Source organism: Phalacrocorax carbo, chromosome 2 (assembly GCF_963921805.1).
Source record: "Phalacrocorax carbo chromosome 2, bPhaCar2.1, whole genome shotgun sequence".
Classification (NCBI taxonomy): domain Eukaryota; kingdom Metazoa; phylum Chordata; class Aves; order Suliformes; family Phalacrocoracidae; genus Phalacrocorax; species Phalacrocorax carbo.
The window spans coordinates 4,849,396-4,876,757 of NC_087514.1; the positions used below are offsets into that span (position 1 = coordinate 4,849,396).

Sequence of the window (27,362 nt, forward strand, 5' to 3'; positions counted from 1 at the left end):
GATTTTAAAAATCCCCAACAGCACATAAAAACCCCACAAATAGAACAACCAAAAGCACAAAAAACTTCAGATGGCTTGATCTGATTGTCTCTATTTGTATTAAAGCAGACACAAGAGAGACAGTTGTGATTACCCAGGTGGGTTGTGCTGAAAGGTGCATGAACTTTGAAAATATGCAAGGGGATGTTTTGAAAGCTACGTCAGAGGGATGTGTTGTTGGAGGGAGCTGACACAGGGAATCATGTATATGGAAGAAATGGTTTCAGAGATGACAGGAGAACCACGGAAACCGAATGCTCTCTGGCTCTGACAGTACTTGAAATTTGGAGATGCAGATCACTGGTGGTGTCGGTGGTTTGTAGATTAAGAAGAAATTGGAGAATAATTTCTGAAGTCTGATTTTTACAAGATTTGAATGCAGTCTCTGTCAAGTAAAAATCGGAATGGAAGAGGTAAATAACAAAAGCTCAAGGCAGCAGGCTTTTTTTGAGGACATCTGATGACTCATTTGCATCAGTGTTAATTGTGGGTACATCCAAATTTTCTTCAGATCTGCAGCAGTCCACAGCTGAACTGGTAAAATTCTCCTGTATTGGATTTCCTTTGTCCTCTGTGACTTGAAGACTTTTTTTTTCCCCACTCTCTAACTCTCTCTGCATTGGTCCTCTGCCTTTTTTTTATTATGTTCAGTGCAGAAAGGGCATATAGAAAAAGTTTAAGTAGTTTTTGGTAGCTTCCTATTGTGCTGAAATATAACTTCCCCCCCTCCCCGGGAAGGGTAACTGACAAGCAGTCAGCTCAGTTTCATTTTGCTTCAGGGTTCCAACTTCATACAGTGTAATATAGGTCAGTTTAGAGCATAATGCTTAAGATTAATCTTGACCCTTTCCCTGCCCATGGAACTGTAATTTAAATACTTTTAAGACCCTGGACTAATTTTCTTCCTTTTGACCTAAAATGTATAAGCAAGACATGTGTATTGGTTGTCCTGGAGACAGTAATGGGAGATTACCTATTCTTTGCCACTGCTATCATTCTAGATATGTCAATTAACAATAAATTCAGAAGCATTTAGACAGCGTGTATGTTAAGAGTCCTTAAATGAGGCACTTCTCATTGCCTTTGCAGAGATTGTAGTGACAAAGCCAAAGCTGTTCTCGCTGTTCGGGACAGCGAGATGAAGGTCAGAGGGCTTTACTGACTGCTAACTACCCCTGCTTCCTGCTGCCATACTTGGGGTTTTTCATTGTTTATCCGCACATGAAAATGTGCAGTTCCTGCTTTTGTTTTATTTCATTTTGGGGGGAGGGGAGAGGGAGCAGACCATCTGAGGCTATAACATATCTTTGGAAGACAGAGATCATTTTTCCTTTAGTCCCGTTAAAGTTCCTGGGAAGGATTCGAAGCATCAGATAATTTTATTTTGTTTATTTTTTTAAATATGGGAACAAGGAGCTGCTACTCTTTCCTGTTTTCTTGCTGCTAGGATAGCAAATAATTTGGTTGCAGAAGGGTAGCAGAAGTCTAGTTTAGCACAAGCTCGAAATGAGCTGAATGATATATTTTGAAGACCTGAATGCACCTCTTTAACCAGGTACATAACTTTTTTTCCCAGGCCTTTCTTAATGCTGCCAGGAGTGTTTACTGATATAATCCACAGGATTACAGTAGCCAGCATGAACAGTGGTTCATCTACATTTGATACTTAATTTCCTAGCATTGCCTTCAAGATCACTGCTACTGAGGATACTAGTAAGAGACTTGTAAATCCCAGTGTCTGAGTTACACCCAGGGGTGGGGATTTACATCAATCGATACCTGTTTCATTCTGTCTGTTGTAGGTTTTCCGTTCAGTGTGAATGCTGAGGCAAGTTTGTCCTCAGTAATACTCTGTAGCACTGAGATTCAGAGACTCTGTGATCTTTAAAAGAGAATATCCTCTTACTGATTTTAGGCAATCTTTTAAGTTCTTTTCCTATGAAAGATAGTGTAAAAGCATAAAATCTATTGCTACTTTTTTTATTTTTACCCGGGTATCTGTTCTTAATTTCCTTTTTTGGACCAGGCAGTCGTAATCTTTCTGTCCTTTGAGGGAAAATTTGTCTATGTTCTGGTTTAGAATATTGGAATTTCTATTGCCCACTTTTCTCAAGTAAAGGTTAATACAGAAAGGAGAAAAATAAAATTAGCGTTTAAAAGAGTACAGTTCCTTTTTATTTTTGGTTAATTAACTAGGGTGTTCCCCAACTACTTTTTCCCCTGCTATTTCTAACACACTTCAAGCAGAAATTCCTTTTGCTGGTGGCTGAGTGCTCTTGTGGTTCTTTTATACCTGCTTATACCTCAGGTTTTAGCAGTCTCCTCCTTCAGCCCCTTTGTTCCTTTACTGGTGCTCTTCTGTTGTGGAAGCTGTCCAAAGGCAGGGTTACTTCTTCATAACTGAGTTTACAGTCTAGGCAGCAGCACACAAAATATGTTTAACAGGTACTTTTATAGTTCAGTTGCTTGAATTTATTCTTTGTAGAGAGTTAAACTTCATGGTTCTTTATTTTATGTTAGTCCTTATCACCCTTTCTTCACTCTTTCCCCCAGCGAGTTCCAGAACTTGACAGGTATTCTTGTATTTTTGCCACTGCCTGGGACCTCTCGTGCCTGATACCACTGGTTTTGTTAACCGGTGGCGGAGAGAGGAAACAGTGATACAGCCACGGTATTGGAAGTCAGGAGGCAAAAATGTTATTTCTACCTCTTCTGTGGCTTATTTTTTTTTCTCCTTTGATGGCTAAGCTAATTTACCTGCTGTGCTATTGTTTATTCCCTTTTCAGATAAAGACAGTGCTTTACTCAGGCTTCATCCACTGGCATATAAACACATGGCCATTCTGAAGTGCTTTCTGTAGAGGGGCTTGAAGTACCCCTTGAGAGGGAAAGTAGAAGCCATGATGTTGGATCCAAGCTGTTCATATAAGCTGCCATCTTACTGCTTGGAATGAACCTAGGGATGGCCATCGTGATTAATTTGTGCTTGTCAGTGTGCTTGTTAACCTTTCGTGATGCAGGACTCCGCACTGCATTTGCATTTACTTAACAAAATGCAATTGCATTTTATTTTGTGAGTGGGAACAAAAGCTGGTTGATAATATGTATATAAAAATGCACATCCCTCTGAAATGAGCCACAAGTTGGAGGGTTTCTAAGTTCCATTTTTAATTGTATTGAAGACTTTAATTTTGCTACATTTTTAACTAGTTTTCTATTGCCAGCCTTCACCCAGGAAACCTTTTCATGCTGCTGATGTGTAAGGGTCTCTTCCTCACAGTGAAGCTTTCTGAAAATGTTACAAATTAAAGTTTCTGTTCTTACTCCTGTATTAGCAGCATCATTATGGGAATTCTATTAATTAAATTAATTAATGGCTAAAGAAGTAATTCTGAAGTTTTATCAGCTCTCATTTTCTATTTCAGGCTTAAGCACTATATCCTAGAGGCTTCTAGATTCCAGTTGGTTTATTAATTATCTTGTAATTTTCACTTTAGTTTGTATAAATCACAAAGCTGGCTATTTTCTGTACTACTTCTCGTGCCTCTCAAGTCCACAGCCTCTTCCTACGCCATATTCAGGGCATTTTGAATTTTGTTGTTCAAACGTCTGCTCAAAACGTACTTTTCAAGTTCTGCAAGAGCTGAGTAAGCAGCGATGTGCAGGTTATTGATTGACTGGCACTCAGTTTGCGATTAACCTTATTCTGCTGCTGCAGAAAAAGAAATGCTCTACTGTGGGTGTAGCAAGGGAGTAAATACTTGGAGTAATTGTTTTACTGAGTTCGGTGCTGGTGGGATTCAGTTAAAATGCTCTTTTCACTTTTGGGCATGGTACATTGAGAAAGGATTTTCTTCTCTTGGATGCTATTAGTAGCAGATCGGATACCCGGGCATATGACACACAAGAACTGAACAAATTAAGATGTTAACCTTATATCTCCTCATGGTCTTAAGTTATTCACATGCATTAGGCTTCTACATGAACGAAGAAGATAAAGGCTTATGGGGGCTAAAACAAGAAATAGTTGACTCAAATAATGGGACTGAAGACTTGGGTGGGTTGCTTGGGGAGGAAGACTTCTACTGTGAAGAAAAACAAACCATTGGACTGGATTAGGGAGGGGACTCTTGTCATTGACAGTCTCTAAGAACAAATAAGTCATCTGCAGAGAGGAAATGCTACATCTCCCTACCTCAGGAGTGGCAGATTGACAAGAGGACGTCGAGTCCTGTCCAGCAGTGATTTTAGTGATGCTAACAGGTGAAGAATGTGGGAGTATTATTTTCAGGTTTACACCTATAGTCAAAAGGTGGTTGACAGTAACCCCAGCAACTGATAGTTTTCCCTGAGCTCTTGTAAGCAAGTCCTCTCTATTTTCTTGTCAGCTACTGCCTGAGACTGTACAGCTTAGATGTAAATCTCTTGCAGGCAAAGCATCTTGTATTTTCTTTGTGGAATGCTATTCTCGGTTATGGCTGTAAAGGTCACGGGGGGGAAGATCCTTTCCATAAATGAAACTGTCATGCTGTTCTATAAATGCAGATGTTACCTAGGTATGGCTTGAAAAACAGAATTATAAGCTGGCTACTGATATTGGAACACTTAGCTTAGTTGCCATTTTGTTGTACACTTAGAAATTTAATGGAAAAAAACATGCAGGACTTCTAAATTGTGCAAGCAAGTTAATAAAGTGGCCTTAAAGGATGACTTTTCTTATTCCTTTTGGTATTGCCCTTTAATGACTATATTTTATTACATATTAATAAACTGAGCTTTGTTTTGGGAATAATAGGAACTTTTGGTGGATCTATAATTTATGTGTATTTTTCACTCTTTAATATGTTAGCTTGTATTTTGATGTACCAGTAGGCTTCCTCTTAACTGTAACTCAAATTAATCTGTTTTAAAGCAAGTGAAAATGTTTCTCAGCATTTTGTCATGGAAGGAGTAAGTCACTACTGAGACTGGGAAACAGAAGTAATATTTAGTGAAAATGTATATGGAGAGAAATGAAAATGTGGTCTGTATGCCTTTCTGTACTCAGTACAGCCTCTGCTGGAAGCTGGTATTAATGGTGCACCCTGCATTTGAGATGTTCCTTATGAAAGAGTAAAATCATTGATCGCTTTTTAAACACTATGTTAAAATTTAGAGGCAGAAGCTGCTGGAATGAACATTTTAGTGCTACATCTGGGCTTTCAGGGAGCCTCTAAATTGAAAGGTGGAGCTAAGAGTGTACATTTGTGCAATCTGCATGAACTCTTGTAAGCTGTTTGGAGCTGGGGAAGTAAGTCTTAAAAAAACCCCAAACAAACAAAAAACCCCTATGTGGTGTGGAGGCAAAGGGAAGCCTCTTGCTCATCATTTGTACTGAATTCTGTTTAATCAGTTACAAAAGCACCCAGTCAGACTAGATACTAGATCATCATTACCAGGATAATAGAATAATTCCAGATTTACATGGATTTCTTGTTTAGCATTGCCTTTGTAAATTGTGTGTTTTTTGCCTAGCAGGGGATCTCCTCCAAGGGGGAGGATAGCATTATTATTATATACCTTAGTGCATATATATATAAAAAATTGTTTTGGACATTTTAATTAATCAATGGTTATGAGAAAAGGTGAATAATCCTTTTATTTTGCCTGTGTATTCTGATGTACAGTTTAAGGATTGAAGTGTATTAGAGAAATGGGGGGGCAAAATATATGACATGAACTTCTCTTGTGGGAATATTCTGACTGTTTCTTCTCGAACATGTTGTGAATAGAGGATTGAATTTTTTACCTGTATTTCTCAGATTGTGGATGGAAACAAAACTAACATAGAGCCCCTGTAAAACTTAGTCAAGGAGCGGAATCAAAAGAAGAAGTGGGATCTAACACCAAAACTGCTGCTTTTTCTGTCTTCTGCCTAGTTTGTGTCAATATTTCATTTTTATAAGAAATCGAGTTTGTTCTCTGCATTTCATTCCCTTGTTCCTGGAAACTTGTTACCTACATCAAATTAATGAACAACCAAGTGGATTTCTTGAGTTGATTAGGCACCTTTAGTAGATGATGGTGTGCAGCATAGGCGATTAATTCTTAGATGGGGATTTAAATGAAGTGAAAGTTTAGTTGTGTCATAGGCTACAAAGCCACTGCTTATTCAGCCTTAGTAGAAGGGGGAGAGTTTCTTTGTGTGATGGCAGTACTGCTTGTCTCATGCTGTTTCAGTGCTTTAAACAGCTAGTTTCATGCCTTGCTGTCTTTTCATCAAAAGAGGAGAGGGAATTCTTAGATAGGGGTTATCATTGGGTTCATTTTACAACCAAGTCAGCTTTTTCTTCTCTTGAAGGCAAACAAAACCTTTAAACTGTTTCATAATCTGAAAAGAGTATTGAACACAGAAATTTCCCTTACTAGGAAACAAATTTTGGAGTTCTGTATTTATCTGTGTGGCTCTTGGGAGATAAATGTGGATTGCATTGAAGTTCATTCTTTCAAAAGTCTGTTACTTCTGTTGAGTACTACAGTACTCTCAAGTGGGAGTAGGAACATTGATCTCTTGCTTGCTGTAATATGACCAGAGAGTGGAACTGTGGGAAGGGTGAGGACTAGCAGCAAGTTGTGAAAATTAAATGTTCATAAAGCACACTTACTCTTGAAGTTGACAGAAGTGGTAAAATAAGGCAAGACCTTGTGGGTTGCTGAGTTGAGATCAGTTTTAGAAAGGCAAGATCAAAGATGAGATCAAGATAAGTCTTGACAAAGGATTTGAAGCATAGTCAAAACGAAATGGGTAGGGGCAAGCTGTGGTTCCCATGTGCATGTATTGTGAGTACCTAATACACAACTGCCACTTGAAATACATGATAGTTTTTTGGACTGAGTCTGTGTTACAGCAGTTTTAAGTGTTGAACTTGTGTTCCATGTTGTTGAATCTTTGTCTTTATAGCTGATTTTGTATGATGGCCCTCATGAGTAGGAGGTGAAAGTATGTATAGACTCCTTAATTTTGGGGGTATTTTTTAAACATGATATGGAAGTGAGATCTTACTGAAGTTTGCCTTTCTTCTCCCAGTGAATTTATAACAACCTGGTTGAAAGTTTCTGTAGAACTGCTACTGGTGCGGCTGGCAGTGGCCATATGGATATTTTGTGATGACATGCTTAGGATTTATGCTTAGAATCATAGAATGGTTTGGATTGGAAGGGACCTTAAAGATCATCTTGTTCCAACCCCCCCCGCCATGGGCAGGGACACCTTCCACTAGACCAGGTTGCTCAAAGCCCCATCCAGCCTGACCTTGAACACTTCCAAGGATGGGGCATCCACAACTTGTCTCGGCAACCTGTCCCAATGCCTTACCACCCTCAGAGTGAAGAATTTCTTACATTGAACCTGAATCTACCTTCTTTCCGTTTAACGCCATCACCCCTTGTTCTAGGGACCAGTGAGTCTATTTCAAATTCTGCTTTATGGACTGTGTTCTTCTGGTGTCCAAGCCACTAAGCAAAGTTAAGATAAAGTTAGTACTTTTATACCAATTATCCTGAAACACTAAGGGTGTCAAGACTACTAAATCTTCACAGCATTGTATCCATGTGTCATGTTTTAACCCCAGCTGGCAGCTAAGCCCCACACAGCTGCTTGCGGGATGGGGGAGAGAATTGGAACAGCAAAAGTGAGGAAACTCATGGGTTAAGATAAAGACAGTTTAATAGGTAAAGCAAAAGATGTGCACACAAGCAAAGCAAAACAGATAATTAATGCACTCCTTCCCACCAGCAGGCAGGTGTTCAGCCATCACCAGGAAAGCAGGGCTCCATCATGTGTAATGGCTGGGAAGTGAAACGCTATAAGTCCAAACATTTCCCCCCTTCCTTCTTTTTCCCCCAGCTTTATATGCTAATCATGATGTCATATGGTATGGAATATCCTTCTGGTCAGTTGGGATCAGCTCTCCCAGCTGTGTCCCCTCCCAGCTCCTTGTGCACCCCCAGCCCAGGTGCTGGTGGGGTGGGGTGAGAAGCAGAAGAGGCCTTGACTCTGTGTAAGCCCTGCTCAGCAGTAACAAAAACATCCCTGTGTTATCAACGCTGTTTCGAGCACAAATCCAAAACACAGCCCTGTACTAGGTACTGCAAAGAAAATTAACTCTATCCCAGCCAAACCCAGCACACCATGCAAATGGCGCCTTTGAGTTGGTCTTGAATTCAGTAACTGCTTTCACTGTTCTGGGCCTTTTCCTGAAGGCCATAGGCCGTTTGGTAGTAGTCTGTGCTCAGGGCTGTGTTGTGCTGTTCTTCTGCACAGGTTTCTTCTTGGTGCTGCTTCTGACAGTGCTTCAGGCCCATCTGTTACCCTCATTGCTCGAGGTGTAGAGAAACTGTATATACAGTTGTTTATGCAAGATACAGACGAGTACCTGAAAACCTATACGTGCTGTATATCTAGCAGGAACAATGTCGTCGCAGGTAACTTAGGTATAATTGTCTCATCTCTGCTAAAGAAAATATTACCTGGGTTCAGAAATTGCTGTTACTGTTCTTTGCCTGCACTAGCAGAGCTCTTGAAGTCTTTCCTGTCTACCATGATCTTTCGTGGAGTTTTCCTGTGACTTACTGTAGTGCCAAAGGGACATCATTGGAGACCGGAGTTGATCACATTAAATGCTTCATAAGGATAAAAATATTGCATTGCACTAAACTGTTTATTCTCTTTGCTGCTGCAGATCAGAGGTAGAAGAGGGAAGTGAAAAAAGTAATGCTGATATTTAGTGGCCCATCTTTAGCTTTATAAGGCTTGACGTGATGAACGGCTGTATTGAAATGGAGTGGAGGATCTGGGAGAGGGTTAGGAGAGGAATTTGTGAAGAGTAAATTGATGGAGTGGTGAGAAAAGAGCAAAGAGGACATTTTCTTGCAGAAGAGGATCAAAGAGCATTAAAGGTAGCTGAAAACCTAAGGAGGCTGAGGAATGAGCTCCACACCTAGAAGGTATTTTAAGATTTTTTTTTTTTGGATACTAGTAATTGGCATGTGTCTTCAGCGGTATGCTTGGTGAAGGAGGCAAACTGGAGAGGGAATGGAAATGATACTGGAAGACAAAACTTAGTTTCAGAGTGTGTGTGGAGGTTTAGATCTACAAGTAAGATGCTCTGTCTTTTAATTGAAAAACAGGATTATGTGTGATTTTTAAGAGGAAAATAAGGTAAGACAGTGTGATAGATAAAACTGAGTGAAAGATAAGGAAACAAAACTGGACCAAATAGGTGACTTAGAGATGGAAAAAGTCTAAAAAGGCATAGTTTACTACCACAAAGAAGTGCTAAACTTAATGTTTAAATAGTGTCAGTTCACTGAAAATCTTTCCCTGGTGAATAAAGGCAGAGAAATTTCAAAAGCTATGAGAAATTCCACTTCCTTTTTTGTTTCCAAGTAGATGTATTTGGGATTTTTTACTTCAAAGAAATAATTCTGTAAGATATATAGATAACTTTTTAAAATGAGAAGTTGAAATCAAAGCACAGTATTTTGCTTAGCCCAAACCACTTTTTAAGTTTAATGTCCTTTTGACCACTTTCAAAGCTTTCAGCATTTGTCCCAATTAGAATGATGTTTTAAGAAGCATTATGAGTTGTCAAATTTCAGTTGAGCATAGGAGAGTTCTTGTCACCGCTTGCTTCCAAAGTAATTGATGAATGAATTCAATCAGTAAGTAATCTGTGAGAACAAATCTTGGGAAGGTACGCCTGGAAATGGCCATCAGTGTAAGGGAGATGAAGTGATCCTGTGTTTGGATCGTCTGTGGCTGCATTATTCTCGTAATAGCTAATGACCAAAAGAGAGGCCCTTTATCTGTGCTCCAGGGTTGCCGTCCAACATCGAGTCACAGTAGCATGAGTTTGTACACTGAATTTTGCACACATGGGTTGTTCTATTGAAAAATCAGTGGGATAACTTGTGTGGAAAATTCAGTACGCTTGTAAATGTTTGCATTATTGATGCCTAAGCAATTAAAAGAATATTTTTCTAGTATTTGTTTGGTGCATTTTTGATGTTGCGTGTAAGTCCCGTGGTATAACACATGCAGTTATTTTAACAAATGCATCAAGGGTGCTATTGACTTAACTTCACAGAGTGAGGAAAAGTCATTACCGTCAGCCTTGGAAATTAAACATAGCTTTTTGCCATATCAGAAAATATCTTTAAGTCAGTAAACTGCGCAGGTTTCTCAATCTGAGAAACAGTCTAATGAGCTAGTTCCCTTTTCATAAAGGACTTGTCTTGATGCCGTTCCCATTGTGTTAATCATTGGTGTGTTCACAAATTGTCCCAAGTCATTGCTCTGAATATTTTTAGGGATTTAGTAGCCATGATTCTGGGGAAAGCTGCTGTTTGCCACTCAGTCCAGTGGAGCTAATGGGAGAGCCAGTTGAGTTAACAGGTTCTGTGTTAACTTTAGTATTTTAAGGCAGTGCCATTCCTCTTACCTGCCACCATAAAAGCAGTTCAAGTTCTCAGTGATGTTTTTCCCGATGGTATGGATGGGTGTTTCAGGTACATCTGTGGCTTGTTTCTGCAGTTTACATGTAGAAATTTAAGTATTTTGGTTTTCTTATTTTTCAGTTTATTATAGCTTAGATGAACACTTTAAGTAGGATTTGAGTGTTCTGTTTTCTATTAAAAAAATCTCTGCGGAGTTTCTATTTTTTGTGTTACTTTATCTCATCAGATTCTCTTGTGGAAATCTTTTGGTGGCCTTTGTGTGTGGGGAAAAACCTAAGTAGCTAAGGTGAACAAAGGTTCAGAAACAGTTCTTAAGAATGGACTTCTAAGTGCAAGCTCAGGCTTTCTACTGGTACCGCCTTTATGTCCGTACTATGTATTTGAGACGGAAAAGAGCAAAACCAACTGCAAAATCAACTCTATGGATTGCTGAGCTCTGGAGTTTTCAGTTAAATCATTTTCTTTAAGGAAAAAAAGCTACAACTCTTTCTGGACAGTGTATTATGTGTGTGTTTTGAGCTGTATCTGTGTGTGTTTGGTACTTCAACTAAAAACTGGCTTGGCTGTCCTGTAATGCACGTACCCTGAGGAAATAAATGCTTTTAACTAGTTCTTCCCACGCACATTTTTTTTTCCCAGGGAAGCACTCTTTCTAATTCTAGATCTGGATGCTGCTAACATTTTGAATCACTCGTCACGATTTTCAATACTCAATGAATTGTTCTTTCTATTAAATGTATGTTAGCTGTATGAAAGGTTCATGTCAGAATTCTTCTTTAACCCTCCTTTACCCTCCTTTCCAAAATATCAAAACTATACAACTTGTGAAATTTTTAGTTTACCTACAGGATTTCTGGCAACTTGCTTTTTAAAGTATCTGTTTTGAGTTCAAATGCAAGCCCCTGGCTTCTACTTCTACAAACTTCTTTTGTGTGTAGTGGTTTTTTTCTTCCTAAGGACTTGCAGCTAAATAATCTGCACTTCTAGGGTATGTACTGCTGCTCATTGCTTTGGAAGGTTATCTTGTCTTCGTTATAAGAATATCAGTTATTTGCTTTTAAGTTTTTGGATATTTGATTACTTTGTTAGGTCAAGCAAACATCCTAATCAATTCTAAATGTTTATTTCAGATTTCATGTTTCATCCTGTATTGAGCACCTGCTGCTGAGAGCTGGAAAGTCTACTTAAGGTATGTGGAGTAGCTAGTGATTTCACTTCCACATAGCATTTTATTCTGGCTAAAATGGTTCCTGTTGAAAATTTTTTTTGTTGTTCTTTCCTTGCAATTATTGTTGAAAATCCTGATTTTTAAACAGTAAGTGTTAAAACGGAATTTCTTGGGTTGTCTTTTTCCCTGAGTCTCCTAGAACTGGCCTTTCTCTGACATCCTATTTATGGCCCTTCCATTCAGCCTGAGGGGTACAGAGGTGAGTCGGCCTCTGCAGCAAGTAATTTCTTGTGCATAGGAGGAATTTGAAAGGTCTTTTCTCACCGACCAAAAATACTTAGCTGGAAATTGTCTGAACCAGACCTAGGCGCTGGCTTTGGAGCGAAATATTAATGATTCTCAATTTTCACATTCTGCTTTTCTGTAGTACGTAAAACTTGCCTTAAGCGAAATCTTTACTGTAGGGGCTCAAAAGTAGTTTTGCTATAAAAGCAGGAGTAGAGAAGTTGGGTAACCACCATATTCTTTGTATTACAGGAATCTATTTCTGGTCTCCTATTTTTTTGATTTCTTGTGAGCCCCCAGGGTTAGTGGTTATATTTGCAAACTTCAGTTTTATTTCTCAGTACACTTAGTATTTCTGACTTCTGCTTTTATTGCTGCTGACGTATATGGATGTTTGGAATACTCTCACATCAAGTGTGGCTAGGATTACTTGTTGGATCCTTTTTTTTCTGGTTTGGTGATAGGTTTTTCTTCCTTTTTCTTTCTACAGCCTTCTATGTGACTGGTGGTTTGAGAGCCTGTATTAGGTTATTTTTTTCTATTTCTAAGGCTCTGGCAGGTAACAAAATCATCTTTTGCTACTCCAAGAGCACTTTTGCATCTAACTTGCTAATGTAGAAAGCCTTATTTAAAACTTCCATATCACCACCTGTTTTAGATTACGTTCATGTTCTCCTCGCCTGGGCTGTGTAATGCACTTGAGAACAAAGGAGATGTGCCTGCTAGCATTTCACGTGCACTAGGCCCCTAATGGGATTTCGGACTGCTGTTGTGCAGTTCGACTTCAGAGTATTGCCTCTCCATGATCTCTCCATATTTTCACCTTTGGAAAGCAGCAGAGGGGCATTTAGTGTCTCCTGACTATCTAAATTTGCAGAGGTAGATGTCTTTATTCTTCATTAGCTTTTTTGCTTAATTACTTACTCATGAGCGGTCTGAATGTTACTCAGCCTTTCTTAAACCTCAGTTTTCAAGTTTAGAGTGACTAATTGCATCTCCTCTCTGATTTCTCCCTTCCCTTTTCTGGTATGGGGTGATGTTTGTTTGTATTGTGCAATTCAGTTTTTTTTTTTTCAAAGGAATTCCATCTGCTTTCACTACTTCGAAGAGTAAGTTGAATGGTTTAAAAAATAGTAGTCTTCATTTTGTCACCTAAACTGGAAAAACCCCAAAGTACTTCAATTTGAATGAAAACCACCTGAATTATAATTCAGATGGAAACCCAGACATTTTAAAAATATTTTCTGAACATGGAAAATGAGTAGTGTGGGAAATCTAGAAAACAAGGCAGAGGGCGGGGCCAAAACAGCCCCCCCCTTCAGTTTATCGTATGTAAAGGCCTACAAATTAGACCTGTAATTTCAGGTTTTTTATGCTTCCTTTAATTTTGTTTGACCTTTTAAAAGGAACAGCTATGATTGTCATGATGTCATAGGCAAGGAAAGCACACTTGCATGTTTTTTGAACTGAAGCCATTTGTTTTTTGGAATACATGGTTTGTGAAAGGTTGAGCTGAGTCATATCCTGGTAGAACTGTGACAACTAAGTATTTATTAGTCTGTTAGGTAAATATGTTGCAGTACCTTCCTAGATAAGACTTTATAGACAACCAGCCCTGTGAATAACAAGGCTGTGAAATACGATGGCAAGTAAGAAGAAACAGCAAAAGATCTTAAATGTAAATTGCAAGTACTTCTGACTTGTCAGGTGTACATTGAAGTATGTGTGTTTTCTGGCTAGGGATTTGGTAGGAGGGAGAGAAGTGCTACGTACTCTCTGAAACAGGTATTATATATGCAAATACTGAAATGACAGTTCCAGTGGAAATGATAGAGAAATGTACTGAATCTCTTGCTTACCCAGCTGCTTTATAAACTTGTTATTTGTAAGTTTTGTATTCATATTGCAAAAATTTAAGCTCTTATGTGTATCCTGATAGTCTTTTCTTTACGTGATCACATACTTTGTTCCACAGAATCACTATTTTTTTGGTACCAAAAAATACACTTGTCCATTCACTGTACTCTTCAAGCCCATCTCTTACAGAATGGATTTTTCCTGTTAAGTTTGCCCTGGTAGTGCTAGCTTTGCCCGTTCATCTTACAGGATTATTAATATGTGTTGGATGGAGTTGCAGAATTTAGGATCAAAGGTTTCAGTTGTAAGTCCCAGCTCAGACATGCCACTTTTCTGTTGTACACTTAAAATTTGCACTCAAAGCAGATCTCTCGCTGATTTGGGTAGCACCTGAAAGTACTTAGCAGTTCTGTATTTAACCCCCCAGATATCAAGGCATGTGTCCATGAAAGAGAACAGCATGGTGATTGCAGAAAGCTTGACTAAATGACTCTGCTAACATCATCCAGAAACCCTGAATGCATAGATGATGTTTAATTGCTTCAGCTCATAAAGCATTCTTTGTCTTCTTCCTGATGCTAATTATTTACTCTGATTAATTATTAGCGAATGCAGAAGATGTGTATCAATTGGCAGGGATTATGAGTAACAGTTCTGTTTAACTTTAATTCTGACTTATTCCTTAGGCCAGTCTTTATGCACTGAATTGGTGCAGGGGTTCTTGAGGTAAAATTACATGTAATTGTATGGATATTTATTGTGTTTTCAAAGATGTCGGACAGCCGTTGACAGTAGGTGGTGCTAGCACTTCCACCTAGGAAGCAGCTTCCAAAAGATGTTCTTCTGATTGTGTCCCTAGTGCAAGTGACATCAGATGCTTTCCAACTTTACAGCTTCACTTCAGTTGAAATTAAACTAGTATTTGATGAGCAACCCGCTTGTATCCAGCATAGCACTCATTGATCTGCCATACTGTTTTTAAATAATGTTCCTTTTTATCTCTTACAGTAAGAAACGCTTGCTTAATGAAGTCTTTAAAGATCCATGATTTCTGTATATTTTGGATGTTATGCTTGTAATCTTGTTTTAATACATTCAGGGCTCTTTCCTTCTTGATACAAAATCTGTTTGCACTTAAAACTGTAAAGAATAACCACTCTGTTCCCAAGTGTCAAGATAATTAAGGTATATGGCTGCTTGCCAGCAACACCTATGTGCTTATAGCTCCTCCTGGCTTCTGGAAGTGGAATTTTGCTGGGTTTGCTCTCTGATTTATTATTCTGGACTTTTGGGGCATTGGAGAAAGATTTACTTTTCCACCAAGGTTATGGTAAACTTCAACTTCTAACAGGGAGGCTGGGCTCATGAGTCCGTGCAAGTTCACCAGCAGTTCAGTCCGGAGCATGCTCTTCTCTCTGGCTGGGTTCTTGCCTGGAAGGGCTCTGTGCTGTGTCTGTGTTGGCAGGCATCACAAGAGTTTTAAAAGCAACAAACTTGAATGTAATGAACACAAACCATGCCACGTGGTGCCTAATGCCTTCCTGAACTCTGTCCTGGCCTTTGCTCAGCATAGTTGTTCCTCAGCCTGACCCCAGAGCAACTCTTGTCTTCTACATAGAAGTAACTGGGTTGGGGGAGAGAAACTTTAGTGCTTGTGAAATTCTCCTTAGTTGTCTCATCCCTCAGTTGAGTTTAATAAAACTGTTCAGAATATCTTGGAATATGTTACCAAGGTAGAATGAAGTAGGGTTTTAGACTTCCCTTTGGAGGTGCCAGAGGTCATCTGTACACCAAACCAAAAATTTGTTTTGGTTGCTAGCCCTTCTGGTAGATGTGAATAGGGAAATACAAAAGAGAAAACAAAGTTTGACTCTGTAAATAGTACTCCTTTTGTAATAAAAATCCTTGGATGGATCTGCAGTCATGCATTCTGATAATGCTAGGCATAGCCATGTAATGCTGCTGCTACCTTCCAGACTGTTTAAATCGCAGATTTCTGAACGATTGACTTCGGTTACGCATCCATGAAGCTTTTTCTGGTGCATCAGGGCATTAGCCTCTACATTGCAGCATTGTTTCAGCTTGGAAGTGTTAAGACCTTTTCACAGAATACATTCTTCTTGTCTTGGGGCAACTAATTTTTTTTTCTTCATCCCAGCCCTGCAACCACATACCTGTTCAAATCGGTGCAACCAAGTTGACATGTTCAAATCAGTAGAAGTAGTTCTTGTGTCTGAAGCCAAGCGTGCCTATTCGTGTGTTTTAGCTATTATGGTCATAGGCTCTTCTATATAGCTGTAATAAAGGTGGATGCAACCCATTTTATTGGTCTAAAAAGCACAACAAATTCTGCCTTGCTGTGGCTGTTCTGTTCCATCCCACTAGTGTGTATTTATCACTTCTCTAAAAATAGACTTTGAGCTCTTGGGAATGCAGGGTTATATTTGCAGTGAAGTTTGCTGTAAGCTCTGTTTCTATGAGAACACTTGACTTGCTCGCTGGTAATATATAATCATACTTTGATCCTGTATTTTGGTTAATGGGTTAAGATCTGTACTGCCTGTTATTCGCTGCAGGAAATACACAAGATAGTTTAATGCTGGCCTAGGAAGGTCTCTAAAAGCACCAGGTTATTTTGAATCATTCACCAAGAATACACAAATAATACCAAGAATTACACAAAATAATCAATGATAATGTGCATCTCACTGCTAGGTGGTACACTTTTTTAACTTTCCACTATGCCCAAATCTCAGGCGCTTGGTGCATCAACTCTGCATTGGTCTTGCACTTTGAAAAGTGTGTTACCTTCCTGCTTTTTTAAAAGAACACTTGAAGAATTTTCTGAGAGTGTCAAAAAGACAAATTTCAACCAGACCATAATCTTTTCAAGGCTTGAAAAGTTCAATTTGTACCTTGAGTTAGGCTTGCCAGGCTTCCTGTTATCCTTTGCGATAGTGTTTGTTATTGGTGTAGCATCTTCAGTTGTAATTGTAGACCAGGTGGTAATGAGTGTCCTTAAAGGGAATATTAATGGTTACAAACCTACTGACAAGTCATAAAATACTGTGGAAAAAATATTGGCCAGCTTGACAGGCAGCAGTACCAGCAAGTGACAACCCAGTGGTTGCCAAGGTTGGTTTATGTGTGCCGTAGTAAAGGAAAGATCTGAGTTATTTCCTGGCAGACGTTCATGGAGAACTTCCTCTGAAGAGAAGCAGTCTCAAGTGCACTTCCTGAAATGTGTTTTAATTAGCTGCACCTGAGATGCAGGAATTTCACTCCTCAGGACTTATAAATACTGTGCTGTGCTCAAAAGAGGACCTAATATTCTAGCTTAACCCTGATCAGCATTGTATAAAGTGAAAAGATTACTAGTCTCCCTTATGTTGGCACCCCTTGTTCACGAGTCCAACATTAATATTAAGTTTTTATTTATTTTTCCCATCCCTCAGCAGTCTGCGTAGTTCTTGTTCGCTTTTGATTCACAGATTTTCGATGGTGGTGTTATCTTGCTAGTAATCTCATTTTTGTATATGTGTGATTGGTTATTCTTACCTAGTTGTAAAGCTGGTAGAAAATCATATTAGAAGCATCTGATGTGATATTTTTTGCTTCTTATGTGTTTGTAAGACACATCGCTGGTTGTATGTGAACAGCCAGTATAAACGCCTTCAAATTGGCTGGACTCCTGTATGTCTAAATGCTTGTGGATAATCTGCTTTGCTTAGCCTCTTATTTCTTTGGGACCTTGAGTTGCCTAAGTGTTCCTAATGCATCATAGTTCTTTCGGTGCCAACATCTTTTGAAACTATTAAGTTTTGGAACTAATGCTGTGTTTTCATGTACTTGAATTTCATTAAATCCATTAACAGTAGCAGGAATCAGCAGAAATAGTGGATTATTTTTTATTATATTGTAACTGTTCACACATACTGCTATCTTGGGTATAGAGTAGATGGCTATCAGAAGTGTTGTGATTCCTTTTGTTTCTTTCTTACTGGTAGCTATGGATCAGTACTTTTTTTCTGCGGCAAGAAGTAAAACAGGCAACTTGAATTCCCGGGGTAAGATTCTGGACAAAGGCAGCTTGGACAGTGTTCTCTTACTATGGAGGATGAAGAGGACATGAGAAGGCAATGAGAGTCTATAACTGCACCCATAAATGAATGCATTAAATGAGATATAATGGTCTGTACCAAGAGGGAGCCTTGGTCGCTTAGCAGAAGTTATTAATAGTTGTTTAGGAACCGCTGAAATACTGCCCTTTAACAACATGTGGAAGGTATATTGTAACGCAGTCCGCTCCCAGCTGTATTGTGGAAGGCGCAGTCTTTAAATTGCTAACCAAGACTCCCATTAAAAAAAAAAAAGTCATTCCTTATTTTAGTGAAATAGTATTTAGAATCTGGAATGGAAAACGGCACTGAAAGTCAGGGTGGTCAACAGCACTCCAAGGTTGGCGTTCTAGGATATACTTGTATGTATTGTTAGCAGGTGGTCGTGTTGTCATTTCCCTCTTCCAGGATCAGTCTACTCGGTTTAACTTTCAGGATAGGATGATAAAAGCTTGGCAGAATCATAGTAGGTGTTAAGGTCCAAAGGAATTGAGGCAGCTGTGGTCATGTAGTACTTCCTTTCAGCCTGTTCCTTTATTCTAAATGATCTCTAAAAGAATTATGTCCAAAAGAAATGGTAGGCTTTTTCTCATAGTAAAATACTCGATGTATTTTAACTTTCTCCTCTTTCTGGAAGTTGTTCTGTGTTGTTTTGCGAGCAGTAATATTGCTGGGAGCCTGAACCCTATTGCATCATAATTATTTTAAGCAGAACAATTCAGGTTGCACTGCTCTGCCTCTAATGTATGCTAACTCTTACAAATCACCTTACATATGAATTTGAGTTGGACTCTTATTATGGTAATTTACTTTAGAAGCCTCTGTATAATAATTTCCATTTTTGAAAAACAGACAAGCAAACAGGATGTTAACTTGCGCCTCCTTTTTGCATGGTGTTAGGGGCTAAGTAGTAATCTTTCTTTGATAGCCTAAAAAGATTCCTGGGCATAGGATATATTTGTATCCAGCCTGAGTCCTTGTGCTTCTAGTTCCATGCTAAATCCTAAACAGTAGTGACCCTAAATTAAGGTGGTCCTTAAACAATGCCCTCTACGTCTTTCTTTAGGGAGGCTTTTTTGGGTGGCTCTTCTTCTTTTTTTTTTTTCTTTTTAATTTTGAGGCCTACTTTCTCCAGGATATCTTGCATAGATGTAGGTAGTCAATGAAGAATAGGACACTTGGTGGTGGTGGTGAAATCTGGGCATTAGTTCGGAGGTTTCCTGTTCATAAGGTTTGAAGAGAAGCCAAGCCAAAGCTACCTGGAAGGCTTGCTTTGAGGTGTGGATAAACATCTGTATGTGGTGTGAACAGGATAAGAGTTAGAGCTCTATACTAAATCCAGAGTCCTAGTGACATAAAAATTACTGAATCCTGATACTAATGCAAGGAATTAATGTTTTGATGTTGCTTTTGGTAACAAACACTTCGATTTGGAGACATAACATAAATGCAGCTCTCCCCTGGGAAGGAGAAAGAATGACACAAGGAAAACAGTAAGTTACATTGCTTAATATACTGATGATCTCTGTATCCATAGTGATGACAGCAGAAAAGCCTGCATAGAATGCTGCTGCCATTACTGCAATAAAGTTATACAAGAAGTATGACTAATATGGGTCAGAAGATGCTGTTTTAGCTTTTCTAACCAAAACTTCCACTTGAAGGTGTCGTCATACAAAGACAGTTTGTGACAGCTGTGTTCAGAGGACAATCACAGATCTAAAAATTAGCTGAAATGCACAATACAGAGTTAATTGTTCTTTTAGCCTCTAGTACCTTTCTAACGCAAGTTTTGCATCCCCATATTCTTAGTAGGCAAAGTGTGGAAGTATGAAGGTGGAGAGGGAGCGTTGCGATCAATCAGAAGGCTCATCTGATTTTAAGTACAAGGCTACGTAATCCCTTCTTCAATCAAGTTCCTCACCTGGTTTGTATTTTGAAAGAAAGTACTTAATCCCTAAATTTGCATTTGAACTGTAAAATACTTCTGTCAGGAAAAAATAATTTCTGTGGTATTTGGTTGAGTTGAGTGGACTTCAGATTTGTTACTTTAGCATGAAGTTCTTTTTTCCTTTCTGCAAAATAATTTTTCAAGATAAATGAGTGGGAACCTGCGAGCATTTGAAAAGCAGTTTGTAGGAAGCATCCAAAGTTTGGCCTCATGTTTAAAATTTTTGCTTTCCTAGAAGTTGTCGTTAATTATAGACGATTATAGAAGCTGAACAAAAGACTCGTTGCTTTTGGGGTTGGCCCAACTGTTTTTCTCAGCTCTGTTAAGTGGCAGCAATGCAGAATTTCTGCAGATTGGCACACTTCAGTTAATATTGGTTTTCATCTCTGCAGCATCCATGTTTTCTGTATAGCTGCTCTGATGACTGACTGAGGTCACATGCGGGTTCAGGAAATCCTGGTAACTTGTTGCCATTTCTTATTTTTACTTGTCTCTTGTATCGTTAAAATTGCCTAAAATGTGTTTTGAAGCAAGGACATGTCTTGATTTGTCTGCAATATCTCAGATTTCTGAAGAATGCATAAATCTGAAGGAGGGAAGCAGTTAGGGATGTGAGCAGCCAGGGACAAAGAAACCTCTTCAAGCCTACTTCATTCCCTGTGGTAGAAGGAGAAATACGTGGAAAAAATTTGCTTTTGGGTTTTCAGATTATTTAAATAATGACACATGTGCCATTTGTAGCTTAAATGGGGTGGTTATTATGAAATTGTTGTTAAAAGCAGGGGATATTACAATTATGTTGAAATATTCATAGTATATAGTATGGTATTTATTTCACTTTATGGTTTATAATATACACTTCGTAGCTAACTTCTGTTACATTTTTAACTCTTACGTGGACTGCAAATTAAATATTGATTTGTGCATTGCTGTTTTTTTAAGCTTCAAGGCAATTCTGAGTTGTGGTTAATTGATCTCCAACTCCATGCTTTAACACACAGTGGTGGTTCTGAAAGCAAGGCATCTGAATTGCAAATTACTGTATGTTTTACGCATGCAGTTCACATATTTAACCAATTTCACGAACTTGAGAGTAGCCTCTTTTGCCATGCAAGTAACTCTTTGAAGTGCTTGTACATTTGAAGGGAAAATAAGGAATAGAACAAAATAGGGAAGAAGATACTGCTAACAAGTTTTCTAATGTGAAAGTAATGTTATTTGCATGTGAAACATTGGGAAATTCCACACCCTTATCATTCACACTGTCCGACGTGTGGCATTCAATTTCCCCAAAACCCAAACATCAGACCTCAGTTTTCTGGAGCTTTCGGTCACAAACGCCAGTATTTAGCCAGTAATCAGGGCTGTAATCCAGTCCATGAATGCTGCCAACATAGGCTTCTGCTAGCTTATTCTCACAATTTATACATGTGAATTAAATAATTTCCATCATCTTTCATGACTTTCTTGAATGAGAGGATTTTTCCCTAAAAATAAATTTTCGTTGCTGTTGTATGAGGCCATACGAGTTATTTTTAATATTTTATGCTTCTTAAAAGCATTTGGATGCATGTTCGTTTGGTTCTTAATGAATGTTACAATTGATTGCCTTTCATTTGAATAACGTACCTACGTTTAAAGGGTGTTGGGGCGGAGGTCCACCAGGTCCTTAGTCTTGGTCATAATTTAAAAGCCCATCAGGAATTCTGTTTCATAGAAGGCAGCTGTTGAGTTCAGGAGTTGAAAAGAGCTGCTTAGTGCCTGGAAGACTTGTCTCTGGATGAAGATGAGCTGATAAAAGTTAACATAACACAGTGAGATTGTCTTAACTCTTCAGCAGGTAGAGTGAGGGTTCCTTGTTTGTTTGTTTGTCTTTGAGATGTCATTGAAAAAGCTGATGACAGGAGGGAGAGTCATGTTGGCCGTAGGTCATCAGATGTAGTAGGTTGGCTCCATCAACTAGCAGTTTATAAGAAGACAAGGTGTGTGTTAATGGTCTGCACAGAAGGGAGCACAGGTCACTGGAACAATTTTGTGCCAAAACTACTATATTGATTTATCCCAACTGCAAAAGCAACATATTTGCATTTCGAATGGCCTTAAGTTTAGGGTTTGGGATGGAGGCTGAGGAGACGATGGGGAGTGAAGTTCTGTGGAGACTAAATCTTGGAAGTCTAAACAGAGGTAAGATCCGTAGTTTCTCATTCTAACTTGTTTTTGTTGTTTGGTTGGTGTGGTGTTTTTGTTCTTCGGGGGAGAGATGGCGGACTTGGAACTTTATATTCTTGAAGTTTATATTCTTTAACTTCTTAAAAAGTCCAACAAGATAGCATTTTTATTCAAATTTTTCAGGAAGATATGTTCTAGATGTAGGACAGGTCAGAAAGGTAAAACTTAGGTGTACTTCCATTCACGTTAGTGCTTTGGAAAGAGGCCTCAGGATGAGTTGTGGCAAGTCACTGCTGTCTGCCCAACCTCAAAACTGCGCTTCATGATTTTTGGAACAGCGTCTAATCTGTAGACTTTGAATTTCAGGTTTTAAATTTTAGGGTTTAGGTAATTGCCAAATCTGTTGACATTTTCTACTGTCTAAAGACAGATGTGAAGATGTCTTCATTAGAAAAGGCTGTGTGTCAAAAACCTGAAGTCTTTCTTTTTTGGTCTTGCTTTTTCTGAGGTGACCTAAATCAGTTTTAGTATATTGTAATTGTACATCATCAGGATAAGCCTTTTTGTGTATATTGTCTGTAAGAGGTAATTCGGACCAGATGATGCCCTTCTTACCTGCATAGAAACTCCCTTGAACAGAAAAACCATTAGAAGTCACCACCCCTGACATCACACTTCCCCGCTCTCTACGGTCACGTTATTAGCAGTACTGTCTGTCATTACCTTGATTTCCTAATTATTTAGACTTGTGCTGCATACCATCTCTGTTATCCCCTCCCACACCCTTTTTGCCATAAGCTGGTTCCTACCAATTCAGCACAGAGGCAGAAGCTTCAAAACACAGCTGAAAGGAGCTGCCGAGTTCAGTGTACGTGCGTGATGCCCCTGAAACAGGTGCGCTTGGAGATTTGAACCATCCAGAGCACTAAGATGCTTCTTGCCAACTGGTAGCAAGGAGGTGGAGTTGGAGCTTGGGGGCGAGCCAGAATGGCTGTCAGGAGGCAGGTAAGGGCAGGTCGAGTGAGTGCCGTGAAAAGTTCACTGGTGTACAAGTACACTGGGATGGAGGGGCTGCACTGGTGGTGGTTGTGCTTTCTGCTTGCTCAGGGGTGTTCGGAATACTCTGACAGTGAGTATATGGGTGTTCGGGAAAGAATGCTTTATTAATATAATCAGAAAAGTTTCTCAATTTTTAATTTTTTAATTTGGTATTTCAAAAATGACATATTTGAGTATTTTAGTATTTTTAAGAAGGTAAAATTGTGTTGGAAGTGTCTTGTGATCTTGGATATCCTGTTAGACACGATGCTGTGCCACTCACGTCTTAGCCTTGCTTTTTAAATTCGGAAGCTTTCTGGCATTGCTTTCAGTTTTCCTTTGCACTGTAAAAACGAAGTGACCTTTACGGCTGCTGAGGCAAAAGTAAGTTTGAAAACTTAAAACCATCCGATTAGGGTATGGGATTCATATGGTTAAATGGGACAGCAGGAGGAACAGAATTGCCTGGTTTACCCCAAATTCTTCTAGGGGATTTCTGTGGTTTTTCTCTGCTCTATAGAAATAAAGACACACTCCTTTAGGTTTCTTCCTGGCCACATGACTTTTGTCACTGCTCTGTGATTTAGGAATTGGGAGAAAGGAGATAAATGGACTTACTAAAATTGCGTTCATGTGGCAGCAGGGTTAACATCCCTGTCGTTCAGGCTGAAAATAACTGTTTCGTTCTTTGAGCTTCCTCTGGTTTGCTCTGAGCTTTCAGTATCCCATTATTAAGAACTTGCACATTTCTTCTTATGTGGGGCCGCAGCAGAGAAATACAAAGTAGAAATTATTTCAGCATCAATGCTGTGACATGTTGTTAGCATATGCAGCCTGGAATTCCTGTGTACTGTCACAAATTCTTAATTTGCAGAATGATGAAATATTAACTGTACCAGAGCTGACACTGGAATAAGTATGTGCTACAGTTCTTTAATCTGATCTCTTTCTGCATATCAGCAGATGATGTATGTGTTCAGAAGTTCCTGAAATACTGGCATCCTCGTGCAATAGCTGGATGATTTTGTGCCAGAATTACTTTAATATTTTTGAGGAAATTCAAGTTCACGTGCACTCTGAACCTGTTTAGATCTTGAAACAGCTTGCACTGAAAATTAGTCTCTTTGTAATCATTATTGGAAATTTGAATAAGGTTTTTAATTTGGACCTTAAGCCATTTTCTTCTTATTTATAAGCTGGAACGCAAATGATTTTTTTGAGGGTTAGTTTTAAGACACCTTCACCAGCAATTTGAAAAGGGCAGATTGGGGAAAAGAGATCTTGATGAACTCAGTGTTGTTTCAGTATTTTGATTCATTTTTTTAATAAGCATTGCATATGTATTCTGCATGTTGTGGGAGATAGAAGATATTGTTACAATGTATACTAAATAACTTGGTGTGCTAAGGGGTACCTGGTGCTACATTATGTCATAATTTCAAAATTAGATCATAGTGTAATTAAAAAATATTCACCTTCTTAATGTTACTGCGTGAAACAGCCGTCAGTTCTGTTCTTCATAATCATTGTGACAACGTTTAATTCTTTCTTCTTACTCTTGTGGGATTCAGTGGCATCTGACTTTGTCTAAGTTGGCTCAGGAGCAGAGAAAGCTGGATGGCTTTTCTTCCCTTCTTTTGTGCCCAATAAATGATCAGGAAAGGAAAAGCCTTGTGGTTTTTATTTATTTTTTTTAGAGAATAGTCCTCAAATAATTTATCCTTGTTTGAAATAACAAAAGAGGTGAGTTGCCATTGTGTTTTTCAGGCATGCAGAATGGTGGGGTAGTGAATAAACTACAATATCAGTGAAGAATTTAAAAAGCTTACCAGTGTGTTTTCTTGGTTTAGGCTTTATTATTCTCGTTGCCATAATTTCCAACAGGTTATATTGTGGTATAAAACGCGTAGGTTTTACTGCCTTCCAGCACTCGCTGCTGCTGAGACAGAAGCACACATTTCTGTACGCTTCTTTGTGGCCTTGAATACTTATCTTTGTGCAGAAAATACTTGTTCGGAGTCCAACCTAGACAGGGCTGTACCAAATATGCTTATACAATTGGGACCTTTGTAGCCCTTTTATGTAGTCCTTTAAGACTAAACAGAATGATTTTCTTTATCTCTGCCAATGCATATTACAGCTAACTTGCTTGCTGGTAAGGAACCATTCTACATCAACAGTGTATGTATTCACCATTAGTGTTGTATTTTATAAATCAACAAGTAAGGTATAGCTGTACAAGTGTATACAATATGTGATCCCTCTGCATAAACAGAAAGCTGTTACTGGAATATTTTACTATGTAATTTTCAAGTGAAACAGCACTGTTTCTTAACATCAGGAGAAATAATAAATTTCAGACTTTTTTTAGTAGTGTAGATGCATTTTGTATTGGAAACTTTTTTTTTCTAGGAAGTCATATCTGGATACAAGACTATGGTAGACTTAAATTCCATTTAAAATAGACCTATGATACTCGGTAGTACTTAAATACTTATCAGTATAAGGTAAGTCAGAGTTCCTAAGGGACTTAGTGGTTTTTTGTTAAGCTAAGAAAGTAATGAGTGTGTTTTGTGAACAGCACTCCCATCAGGATTCCTTTCCCTGCTGCTGCCCTTAAAATTGGTCTGTTAATTATTTGCAAGGAAAATCGGTTTGACAGCCCTGAAGGCAGAATCGTTCGCTTCACAGTACAAATAGTGCCGTCGTGCTGTAGCCTTGGTGTTGCAGTGATGAGCTGCTTGTTGAAGAACCAGCTCCAGTTCCATTTGGATACCTCCAGCTCTGGGGCTGCCGGGCAGAGCTGACTAGTAGATGTCTCCTGTAATGTGTTAACTTATAGCTCCTGTATGGACCTCCAAATGTTCTTATACGGCAGCTTTCTGTCATTGTCTTCTGATATTTCTGTGGATAATGCATTAGCTTAAATAGAATCTTGATAAACATTGGGTAGGATTGTAAGGTGCTTTTATCTCTTCTGAGACAGCAGGGACCTGGACCCAGAACTCGTTCCGTTCTGACACATGCATTTATCCAACCTGATTTTGGGCAGGAACCTACACAGGACATGTAAAGTGTATAAAAATTGAGAGTTGTCTTTGCTGTCCTTCTTTCTCCCTAATACCTGTAGAGTTTGTCATTATTGTATGAAATAATATTTTTCTGAGATTTTACTTTAAAAACGGCATTTGTGGCTTGCGTAGGAGGCACAACTTGGGTTAGCAGCTGGGGAGGTAATTGCTGTGTTAACTAAAAAAACCACAGCTCTTAGACACAGTATTGAGTCTACAGACTGTAGAATTTGTAGCATATCTAATGTTTATCTGCCACCTAAGATGTAATGAATCTTAAATCTTACTGCAAGTATTTCTGGTGGTCTTAATCTGTTTCATGCCAGAGGCAAAGAGAAATAATGCATTCAATTTTGTAAAATTAAGTTTTTACTGTGCATTAAATTGATTAAATAGAGCAGCAGATTAAGGCAAAAATACTATCATAAATTGCAATTCAGGACCGATAGAATCTTAATGATGCCAAGCTGAAGTTTTTCAGCAGGTTTGTGGATATGAGAACCCGTTAATCATATTTGCTTGACTTTGTGTGCTACTGTATTAGAAGCAATCTATGTGACTTGCTGACTGTGCTGATACGGGTAATGGCTGTGTTTGGAAGTCTCAGCAAACAGAATATGGAAGTTGCACGCGTGTTGTGTTCTGTCAAGTCAACTGGGTCTCCTGTTTGATCATGTTCTTGAAGAGCACAGATGTGCTGGGGGTTTTCCTTTTACACAAACGACACTGTCTTTTGAGAGTCGCTCTCCGATGGCTACATGACAGAACCAATTAGGAGAAGAAAGCCTGTCTCATGTTGTGTACTGAAATTCTTCTGTCTACAGTCTTGTTCCCCCGTTCCCCCCCTTTTTCCTTTCATAATCTAGTTTTTGTCAGTCATCTCTCGGCTTCTTTGTCACTGTGTATGTGTGTGTTTTCTTTTGCTGTTTTTTCCTGCCTGTGGTTCTTCCCCACCTCACTTGTCAGCTTTTTTGCTGTCTTAATTCGTCCTCCGTTTCTTTTCCATCTGGAAAACTATAAAAGGGGGCAGAAGCAGAGGAGAAGCTGGGGGAAAGATTTTTCTTTTTCTGCTGGTGCATCTGCTTTGTGGGGGGGGCAGGGGGGAGGGAATGGACCTAACACAAATACTGCTATCCTGAAACAGAACAAGAAAAATTAGTTATGTCAGT

The 27,362-nt window shown here is 38.9% G+C and overlaps 1 protein-coding gene across 3 annotated transcripts in view; it reads left to right on the forward strand.

The window, feature by feature from the left end:
* Positions 1-27,362, forward strand: part of PTK2 (protein tyrosine kinase 2) — a 233,649-nt gene that overhangs the window by 4,851 nt on the left and 201,436 nt on the right. For 2 of the 3 annotated variants that reach the window (XM_064442021.1, XM_064442023.1), the window contains exon 2: positions 11,667-11,725. The gene's annotated coding sequence lies outside the window, so the exon portion shown is untranslated. Of the gene's footprint in view, positions 1-3,818; positions 4,312-11,666; positions 11,726-27,362 lie in introns of those variants that run through there. The other variant, XM_064442022.1, reaches the window with a different exon arrangement.